The following is an 11,691-nucleotide window of genomic DNA, read 5'->3' on the forward strand; positions in this document are numbered from 1 at the left end:
CTAGTCCGTGCCGAACACATAATCTCCCCTAGTCCCATATACCTGCGCTCAGACCATAACCCTCCATTCCCTTCCCATCCATATAACTATCCAATTTATTTTTAAATGATAAAAACGAACCTGCCTCCACCACCTTCACTGGAAGCTCATTCCACACAGCTACCACTCTCTGAGTAAAGAAGTTCCCCCTCATGTTACCCCTAAACTTCAGTCCCTTAATTCTCAAGTCATGTCCCCTTGTTTGAATCAGGCAGAACAAACAATTCTTGATTAGTACGGGTGTCCGGGGTTTTGCGGAGAAGGCAGGGGAATGGGGTTAGGAGGGAAAGATAGATCAGCCATGATTGAATGGCGGAGTAGACTTGATGGGCCAAATGGCCTAATTCTGCTCCTATCACTTATAAACTTATGAAACATATGCAGTGTTCCCAGGTCTCATGCTGAACCCTCTCCAGGTTAATGGAGACACATGAGACTGCAGATGAGACTAGTGAGTGACGGAAAGGTCAGTCTGAGGAAGGGTCCCGACCTGTAACATTTTCTGTCTAATTTCCCTCCACATATGCTGCCTGGTCCACTGAGATCCTCCAGTACATTGTTTTCTGCCACAGTTTAAAGCTGATATAAGAGTAATATCCCCTTTGAAATTAATGAGGAGAAACATCTGCCAGGAGAACAGGAGATCCGTTTATTTGCTTTAATTCCATAAGTTAAATGTATTTAATTATTCTTAAATGCATGCAAGTTCTTTTTTTAATTTTCTTGTTATGTTTTAATAGTTCCCAGGTGTTTTTAAATGCCATAGACCATATGATGACCAGCGGCGTGCCTTTGGACCACAGAGATCTGCTCCCAGCACATCAAAGGCATTTCCAAGTATTCAATTTCAGTGACAGTTTCAAAAGCCACCAAGCACATCAGCAGCTGCCAAAACCATTCTGCATGTGATGCCAACCACTTACTCAAGGAAAGGCCTTGCTCTGCATTGTACAGCCACTCGGAGGTTACGATATTAACTGAGCAGAAGAGCAAGTGTGAGGGTAAAGAGCAAGTAATTAAATTGGCTGTATTAGACAAGAGTCTGTATTTATTCACAAATGAGATAAATTACTTTCTATTTCATCTTCATGTGAATGATACAAATACAGGCTGCATTAAAACTGTGTGGTGAGAAGCCTTACAGTACAAATAGAAATTAATGTAAAGGAAATGGGGAAAACCATGGGAAATGCAGAATTAAATGGTGTCCAGCTAGAAGTGGAGGTCCAACTGTACTCCATGTTAATAGATCTCTAAACGGCAAATGCAGAAAATAGTCAAAATTGCAAAAAGGACGCTGGCCTACATATGTTAAGGACTAGATTATCACAGAAGTCATTCCACAAAGCCTTGGTTGGAATAAACATAGAACATAAAACAGTACAGCACAGGAACTGGCCCTTCGGTCCAAACTGACCATGCTGAACAGGATGCCAAGTATCTTGATGCTGGCCAAACGTTAATATAAAATCTGAGATTTAGTTTTTTTGTTATCCTGAAATACAAATGGATACGAAGAATAGGTAAATATAATTGAGTTATGTTACAAATCATTTACCATTCCAATGAATGGCAGAACAGTCTTGACAGATTAAGTACTCCTGTTCCCACATTTCACTGTTTCACTAAGATTATGATATTGGGAGTACAGTAGTTCTGACCAATATGAATGAATTATATTCATAAGACGTCTGGTAGAGCATTCTGTCACATTCATATGATTCAAAGCATTTTCACAACTTGTTGTCATAATTCATCTGTTATTGTTTTGCTACACAGATATTATCTGAATGAAGGAGATACTACTACTCCAGTAGTAAGATTTGCAAAATAAAATGTATTTCCAAAATATTCTTTGCATTTTATAAAAAGTACCCTTGCAGGTCTCTGTAAAATAATGGAGCTGCAGGATATAGAGAGAGCCAGGGTCTTCTCTATATCCCGCAGCTCCACTCTCACTCCCCATCCCCCTACTGGTAACAAGGACAGAGTCCCCCTTGTCCTCCCCTTCCACCCTACCAGCCGCCGCATACAACATATAATCTTCCGACATTTTTGCCACCTCCAATGGGATACCACCACTGGCCACATCTTCCCATCTCCTCCCCATTCTACTTTCCGTAACTCCCTGGTCAATTTGTCCCTTCCCACACAAACCACCCCTTCCCCTGGTACTTTCCTTTGCAACCGCAGGAAATGCTACACTTGTCGCTTTACCTCCCCCATCGACTCCATCCAAGGACCCAAGCAGTCTTTCCAGGTTAGGCAGAGGTTCACCTGCATCTCCCCCAATCTCATCTATTGCATTCACTGTTCCAGGTGTCAACTACTCTACATCGGTGAGACCAAGCGCAGGCTTGGTGATCATTTCGCCCAACACCTCCACTCAGTTCGCAATAACCAACCTGATCTCCCGGTGGCTCAGCACTTCAACTCCCGCTCCCATTCCGAATCCGACCGTTCTGTCCTGGGCCTCCTCCATGGCCAGAGTGAGTCCCACCACAAATGGAGGAACCACACCTCATATTTCGCTTGGGTAGTTTACACCCCAGCGGCTTGAACATTGACATATAATTTCAGGTAGTCCTTGCTTGCTCCCTCCATCCCCTCCCCTTCCCAGCTCTCCCATAGCCTATTGTCTCCGCCTCTTCCTTTCTTCTTCCCCCTCCCCCCCCCCCCCCCCCCCCCCGACTTCAGTCTGAAGAAGGGTCTCGACCTGAAACGTCACCTATTCCTTCGCTCCATAGATGCTGCCTCACTCACTGAGTTTCTCCAGCTTTTTTGTCTACCTTTCACAATGAGGTAGGTTGGAAGTTTGGGATTTCATCCTTGTTCATGGAAAGACTATTCAAAAGTCTGATCATAGAGAAGAAGCAGCTCTTCCTGTGTCTGAAGGTACAAGCTTTCAAGATGTTGTATCCTTTGTCTGACAGGAGAGGGGAGAGGAGGGAATAACCAAGATTACTTGAAAATAATTCTTTATTAAGAAAAGACCCTTGATTAAGTTAGCTGCTTTCCCAAGGCAGTGTGAAGTGTGATGGAGTGAATGCTGGGGGTCTGATCTGTGGGATGGACTGGGTTACATCCACAACATTGATATGTATTCGCAAACCAATCTGTGATGCAGCCCAATAGTATGTTTTCTAAAGTGCATCCGTAGAAGTCGGCATGGGTCATTGGAGACATACTGAATTTCTCTAATCGTCTGAGGAAATTGAGGCATTTATGTACTTTTTTGATGATAGCTTCTGTGTGGGTGGTCCCGGCCAGATCGTTGATGATATATATGACAAGGTTTGAAGCTCTCATCCAACCCATTAAAGTGGTGTCATATGCAAACTTGTAGATGGTGTTAGAGCAAAATTTGGCCACACAGTATGAGTGTATGTGGATTATAATAAGGTACTGACAATGCATCCCTGCAGAGCAGCACAGTTGAGAATTATTGTGGAGTGTGTGTTGTCACCTATCCTCATTCATTGTGGTCTATGGGTCAGAAGGTCAGGGATCCATTGACAGACAGTTGCTGTCTCCAAGTTCAATGAGTTTGGATGGGAATATGGTGTTGAAGAAGGAGTTATATTCAATATATAGCAGTCTGGTGTAGGTGTTATCTATATGTTCCAGACATGAGTGTTGGCCCAGGGAGATGGTGTCCGCACGCTGCCTCAGCAAGACCAGCAACCTAATCAAGGATGAGTCACACACTGGCCACTCCCTCTGCTCCCCGCACCCAACGGCAAAAGGTATAGAAGTGTGAAGACACACACCTCCAGATTCAGGGACAGTTTCTTCTGAGCTGTTATCAGACAACTGAATCATCCTTCCACAACTAGAGAGCAGTCCTGAACTATTATCTACTTCATGGGTGACCCTTGGAGTATCTTTGATCAAACTTTACTGGCTCTACATTGCACTAAACATTATTCCCTTATCATGTACCATCTATATAACTAAAAGCCTCATCTTGACCACTTCCTCTCTGCGCTGTATATTGATTTTGATTTTAAACCGTACCCTATATCGCTATGATTCTTTGCCATCTTACTCACAGTCCTCCTCCGCTGAGGCAGCCCTGAGGATTTTTCCGATCGATGAAAAATAAAAGAGTTATGAGTGTTTAGAAAATATTGAGATCAGCTGATTGGTCCTCTCGCCTGTCAATCTCCATGATGAAGGTAACGCCCCTTCCTGGGGGGGGGGGGGGCAGGACTATAAAACCCCGGATACCTGGACATGAGTCAGTCACTCTGGAAGATCGCTAGGGAGAGGCCACAACTGTGATTCTAAGCTGTGAATCAACTGAACTGTGAGTCTGCAATGTACTTGCAATAAATGATTTGTTAGCCCTTAATGAAAATGAAATGAGTTGTTTGGCCTGCCCTGTGCTTGAAACTGCAATGGAAATGGAAATGAAATGAAAATGCAATGAGCTGTTTGACCTGCCCTGTGCTTGAAACTGCAATGGAAATGGAAATGAAATGAAAATGCAATGAGCTGTTTGGCCTGCCCTGTGCTTGAAACTGCAATGGAAATGGAAATGAAATGAAAATGCAATAAGCTGTTTGGCCTGCCCTGTGCTTGAAACTGCAATGGAAATTGAAATGAAATGAAAATGTAAGGAGCTGTTTGACCTGCCCTGTGCTTGAAACTGCAATGAAAATGGAAATGAAATGGAATTAAAATGAATTGAGCTGTTTGGCCTGCCCTGTGCTTGAAACTGCAATGGAAATGCAAATGAAAATGAAATGAAAATTAAATGAGCTGTTTTGCCTGCCCTGTGCTTGAAACTGCAATGGAAATGGAAATGCAAATGAAATGAGTTGTTTGGTCTGCCCTGTGCTTGAAATTGAAATGGAAAAGGAAATGATATGAGTTGTTTGGCCTGCCCTATACTTGAAATTGAAATGGAAATGAAATTAGTTGTTTGGCCTGCCTGAAACCATTAATTTCGGCCCACAAAGCCCCTATTAGCCGAGAAACCGGCCCCCTTTGCCCAAAATACCCATATTGGCCCAGGAGGAGCATTTTGGCCAAAAAGGCCCATGCCAGGAAAAGTCCCAAAAAAGTGCCTTTCTCTGAGATTTCACTCAGATTTTCTTCGGCTCCTCAGGCCTGTACTAGCCCAGGGGGAGTCCCTTCGGCCCATCAGTACGTATTCCCCCTGCAAGTATTAAACCTCACCCCAATATTTTTCTCCCTCCCTTCATTGGCTCCCTGTGAGATCCAGGCCAGGATAGACTTTCCTCCTTCATTGCTGTGATCTGCAGAAAAAGATGAAAAATGTCTGAAATTGATTCTCCACCCTCTCCCCCTTCTCCCTCACAGACTCTCTCATCTGTTTTGGGCAGAATTTCTGGCAGTTTCTGAGCTGCCAGCCCACCAGCACTGAGTGACTGAGCTGCCAGCCCACCAGGCCTGAGTAACTGACATGCCAGCCCACTAGCCCTGAGTAACTGAGCTGCCAGCCCGCCAGGCCTGAGTGACTGAGCTGCCAGCCCACCAGGCCTGAGTGACTGATCTGCCAGCCCACCAGGCCTGAGTGACTGATCTGCCAGCCCACCAGGCCTGAGTGACTGAGCTGCCAGCCCACCAGGCCTGAGTGACTGAGCTGCCAGCTCAGCCGGCCTGGGTGACTGAGCTGCCAGCCCAAGAATCCATTTGGCCCACAATTTCCATACTAGCCTTCTGGAAACCAGTCCCTTCGGCCCACAACATCCATACTAGTGCTCCAGAAATTGGAATTGGTGGAGAGATGGAATATTTTGTTAGGGGACCAGCCCTCCCATGTGAACACTTAGTCTAGTACAATATAAATGGCTCAATTGTAATCATGTATTGTCTTTCCGCTGACTGGTTAGCACGCAACAAAAGCAAAAGGAGAAATGTCCTCAGTTGGAAAAGCTTTGTAATTCTCTGCTCTGCAGAGGTATGGTGGCTTAGTCATTACTTTCATTCATATCAGAGAGAAATAGTTCTCTGGATATTAGAGGAATCAAGGGATGTGGGGACAATGCAGGAAAATGGTGTTGAGAAAAGGTTTTTGTGTCTCTTAGCTCCGGCATTTCTTTTCTCTTCTCCCCCATCCACATTAATCGCCCTCTATTTCCATCCCATCCACGCAGATCAGTTCTCATTAATGAAGCTTCACACCCCTCTGTTAGCCAGCACCTCCACCATTTGCTTCATGCAGTCTCTCTTGATCACCACTCTACCTCAGACATACACTCCATTTTCTCCATCCCCCACCCTATGCCCTTCTTCTCTGCAATGTAAAATATATTCAATCCACATTTTCTCCTAATTCAGCTGAAAAGTCATCAACAACCCGTAATGTTAACTTTATTTCTCTTTCCACATATGTTGCCTAACCTCATGAGTATTTCCAATATTTCTCTTTATTTATTTTTAGATTTCTCGTACCTGCAGGATTTTGCTTTTCAGCTTCTCCAGGGATGACAGTTCCGTCTTTAATAGCTGCAAAATCTGCAATTATCAAAATACACTCAAACCTTCCTGTGATTGTGAATTGCCATATAATGATCCATTATATGATATTACAAGTTTAGCAAACCAAGTTATTAAATTAATTCAACAAATGTAATCCAATTATCATGCCTTCACCCATTAAATACATGCAGGCCAACACACTAATTCCGGACCAGTTCAACAATCATTGTGGTGAAATGAATAATTGAACCAGCTCTAATGAGGACAATTCTTTGCTCGGTGATATGTTTATATTACATTTTTAGCCATGTGTGCTTCACCAGATCAAAGACCCAGTATTCCTATTCTCTGGACCATAGAGGCCATTAGTAGAAAAAAAATGTAAAACCGTTGATTAATTTAAGATTCATTCCACCCTTGAAAGTTTGCATCCAAATGGACAAAATTTAACTCAACTAATAGTGTGAAACTAACAAACCGCTAAAATAATATGTTTTACCCAAAATGTCTCTCAGGTGTTGATTCATACTGTTCATACTTTTAATTAATTCTGTTTTAGTTTCCCAGATTTTTCTTATGGCATCTTTCATAACCATCAGATGTCAGGAGTTTGATTATTCTCTTTGTAAAATCATTTAATACCACAGAAAACAAGTTACGTTCCCTGATGTAGCCTGGCCCACATCCCTCCAAACCTTTCCTAGGCGCATACCTTTCCAAGTCTCTTTAAAATGTTGTAAATCTACCACTTCCTCCAACAGCTCGTCCACATGTGCACTACTGTAAGTATGGAAACAGTTGTCTCTCAGATCCCTTTTAAATGTTTCCCCTCACGTTAAGCCTACACCCTCTAGTTTTTAATTCCCATACTCTGAGATAAGAACTGCAGCAATTCACCTTATCTATGTCCCTCGTGGTTTTGTAAACCCCTATACAGTCACCCCTCAGCCTATTACGCTCCACTGACAAAAATTCCCAGACTATTCAGACATTCCTTATAACTCCAGAATCGTCAACTTCTCCAGACTCAGAGATAGAGATGAAGAAACAAGGAATTGCTGATGCTGGTTTATAAAAGAAGACTCAGCTCGGTAGGTCAGGCAGCATCTCTGGAGAACATGAACAGTGGGCATTTTAGGTCAGGATCCTTCTTCAGACATAGAGCGGAAACTGGGTCTGCCATCTGTAATAATGACTTCTGGGTTTAACAATATTCTGGAGCTTGTTCAGATGTACAGGTGTTGGGTGCCCATAACTCAAGGGCAACCTGTGTTTGTTTTGTGTTTATGAACTTCACCGACTGGATGTGATTGGAAGCCAACCTTCCTCCCACCCCCCTTCCCCTCCCCCCTCCTCCACACTCTCTCCCTCTCCTCCCCCTCTCCCCTCCCCCTCTCTCCCCTCTCATCTCCCCCTCCTCTTCCACCCCTCCCCCCACTCCATCCCCCCACACCCCCTCTCCACCCCCTCTCCCCCTCCCTCCACCCCCTCTCTCCCCCCCCCCCCCCACTCTCCCTCTCTCTCTTTCTCTGCCCCACTCTCTCCGCCCCTCTCTCTCTGTCTCTGCCCCCCTGTCTCTACCCCCTCTCTCTCTGCCCTCTCTCCCCCCCCCCCGCTCTAGACACGCAAGGTAGGGGCTATGCGTCAATGGATAGGGCAGGGATGTGGTAAAAGGAGCATTCTCCTGGCCTATGCTCCTTGAACTGCTCTCAGTAAACATGGTCCAACAAACCTCTGTTGCCCATGTACTGAGGTAACGAGTTCCATTCACCGATAATTCCTGTGTTTGCTTATTTACTTAGCGAATTAAGCAGAGGCCTGATGTTAAATTTAACAGACTTGTTTTTGAATCCTTACACATCATCAGCTTCCCCCTCCACTCTTTTTCTATAATCTCCTCCAATCATATGACCCTCCAAGGTACCTGCTCACTTCCAATTATGACCTCTGATCAACTCTTAATGTAATTGCTGCCATGATTTCATTTGCCATCACTCTAACCTCTGGTATTCCATCTCTAAACCTTTCCATACAAGTTGTTATTCCCCAATTCAATGTGGTTTGTTTTCTGAAAGGGAGTGTTCACAACCAACACTGTGTCAGTGAGTGAGTTGGAGGCGAGGAAGGGTGTATGACACTCAAAGCAAGGTGTTGTAGAGCAAACGGGGTCAATTTATACTGTAAAAATAAAGCTCTGCTGCCTGTATACCAAACGTGCAGATACAAACTACAACAATTTCTCCCAATAAAAACAGGGCAATTTCCCAGAAAAATGCAATGAGTGAAGGACAGTTACATAAAAACCACGTGCATGAAGTAAATCTTTCTCCCTTACAACAATTTGGTCATCAACTTGACTAATAGGCTCACCACCCAGTCATTAACATTCTGGATTGCCAGAGCATAGGCACTAAATACAGCCTTTGTGAAATGTATTGCAATCATAATTTTGGTAAACCAGGCAATGTTCATTACCGTGTCCCAATTTAAGAAAACAAGGGTGGGGCTTTTTTTTCACAATAACCACCATTGCACGCACTGCATGCCCATCCCACCCTCTCACCAGAAAAACCACAGTGGCGGAATTACTCAACGAGTCAGGAAGCATCTCTGGAGAACATGGATAGGTGATGTTTTGGGTCGGGACCCTCCTTTAGAGTGACTGTACGGAGTGAAGCTGGATGTGAGTCCAGGTGGGGCACATGGGGGGTGTTACATAAAATAGGAGAATCCAATGTCCATATCTGTGGGTTGGAAGTTCCCCAGCGGTATATGATGTGTTGTTCCTCCAGTATGGGTGTGGCCTCACTCTCACCTTCTCAATGACAAGGTTGGCTGATGACAACACGATGAGGATTCAACCGAGGTAGTGATTGTTGGACTTTTGTCTCTCTCACCTGCCGATGGAGGGTGCGTGCAATGGCGCGGCAATGCTCGCACCCAGCAGAGGGCAGTATCAGTGCTAACTGCTCACGCAAGAGGCTCAGTGAGAGACCCGCAGCTTTTAAAGTCGGGCTCATCGTTTGTTTCCCTGACCTCAAAATGGATATACCGTCTGCCTTCTTTTGTAATAGGGTTTCGATATCAGTTTTCAACTATATTTCTGAATCTGATCGGCATGTATTTTGTGTGGACGCCTTGTCCAGTATTTGCAAGTAACCCTTATTTGCAGGCGATTTAACATCAGTTGCGCATGTGATTCTCTCACAAGTTAACTTCCTAACAGCTTTATCACTCGGCCGTATTTTTGTACCATGGTATCACCAGTGTGTGCCCAAGGTCACCACACAATATTGCAAACACGATTGAACTTTTTAATCCAGTCGGATGGTTTTGCGGTTTACATGTGGCACTAAGAATGTGTAAGGTTGAATAATACTTTACGATTCAAGGTGTTGTCGGACCTTATTTGGCAATGTCCGCGCGGTTAGTCGCTGGGTTCTGTCAAAGTCCATTCATGCCGCTTCACTAAATAGAGATAGTTCAACTTCAGAGTCCTTTCTGGGTGGGGAAAAAACAACCGTTCAGCTTGTGTGCTGACTTGCATCTCCTGCTGCAGGCGGTGCCTTATGTTTGACGCTGAACTCACATCTTTGCAGGGACCAAGTGAATACTTTTCAATTCTCCCAATTGCCGCACATGAGGAAATCGATTGATTTCCCCCATATTATTGGGTTCCATTATTAAAAAAATAAGTGTGGATTTGGACTGGTCCTGCAGCACAGTATCCCTCATTACAACTTCTGCCCAGTCCCAACACAGGATTGGCGGAGACGACGTTTACATGAAGAAATAAACACGTAAAACGCTGTACTCCGGAATGAAGAACGGAAAATGCTGGAAATGTTAGTCTCTGTTTGTCTATTCATAAGCCCCCGCCCCTTCACTACAGGGTTCGTCTTCCTAAGCTTCAACCTTTCTCCTTCAAATCCTAATCGATGCGTGGTGGCTTTCCTCTTTTTGTTGGGAGTGCGCTCTGTCCTATTTCAAAGCAAAGATGGTCTGAAACGTAGAGCGTTTTAACTCTCTCCCCGCTAACCCAACGTGTTTTTAATATAACCTTTTAATTTCCTATATAAACTTTAAGCAGAATTTGTGCAAATTAAGTGCAAAAAGTCTTACGTCTAAATATTCATTAGAGTCAGTTACGCAACTATCCATAAGCCAAGCACCCTTGCCACTCATGTGCTCCCTCCCCCGCAGTGATATCCCTTCCGTTGTTTGAGGGGTGTCTCCATCCTACTTTACCCATTAATAACCCGTAGCAGGAGAACCCTAGTCTGTGGTCCTCCCCCACAGAACCTTGGCGTTGGCGGCACCAAGCTTCAGCGAGTCTCTCAATGTTTATATAAAGGAAAACTACCGGAGTGAACACTATCAAAAGTTGTTCTGGTCACACTGCCCTTGTCCGGGTTAAAACACCCCACTTTTATAGTTAGGTAAGAAATAATAATGTCAGCACGCCTAAGATTTAAGAAATTAATCTTCACTTTGTCGCCCTTGTAGTGTGTAATCTTGAAAGTTCTGATGGCGATGAGTGTAGTCAAGTGTAGTCAAGCAGAATCCTATCGCTGAACAGAATTTAATCCACACTCAAGAATGTGAAAGGTAGTTCGTCGGGCAAATCCTGCAACTCCATTGCAATCTCGAAACCAGAACGTAGGTCAAGTTTAAACGCAGTGTGGTGAGTCAATTTCTGATGAGGTTAGTTGAGGGGGAGATCTGTTGGGCCGGTCAAGTGCAGAGGTAATGTAGTCAATCAAATAGCAGGAATATAAAACTGATTACGAGTAAAAGGCAGATTAAGCATAAAGGTAAATCTGTCATTTCTTGGCAAGTGTGCTCCTCTTGGGGATTTGTGAACTGCGTCCTGGGAAAATTGGCGTAATTTAAACCTGATGGCAGATTAGTTAAACTGGTAAATGCAGGAAACATCCACTATGCAGCATTGTACGCTTGTACATGTATCACGGTGGATTTAGAACGATCTGAGAAGATTAAGGTGGTGAACCTCCGCCACGCAAAAATTACTCAGTCATTATATCCGCTGTTCTGCCCGACTCTATAGTTCAATGATGCATTGATTGAACGTACCTTATGATGAAGTGGGCAAATTAAATCGAATAATTTGGATTCATTTTCCCCTGTGTTTCAATGTGCGTTCATGAAAAGACTACTTAATGCAAGCAATTCGTGCAGCGA

Source organism: Amblyraja radiata, chromosome 1 (genome assembly GCF_010909765.2).
Source record: "Amblyraja radiata isolate CabotCenter1 chromosome 1, sAmbRad1.1.pri, whole genome shotgun sequence".
Lineage (NCBI taxonomy): Eukaryota > Metazoa > Chordata > Chondrichthyes > Rajiformes > Rajidae > Amblyraja > Amblyraja radiata.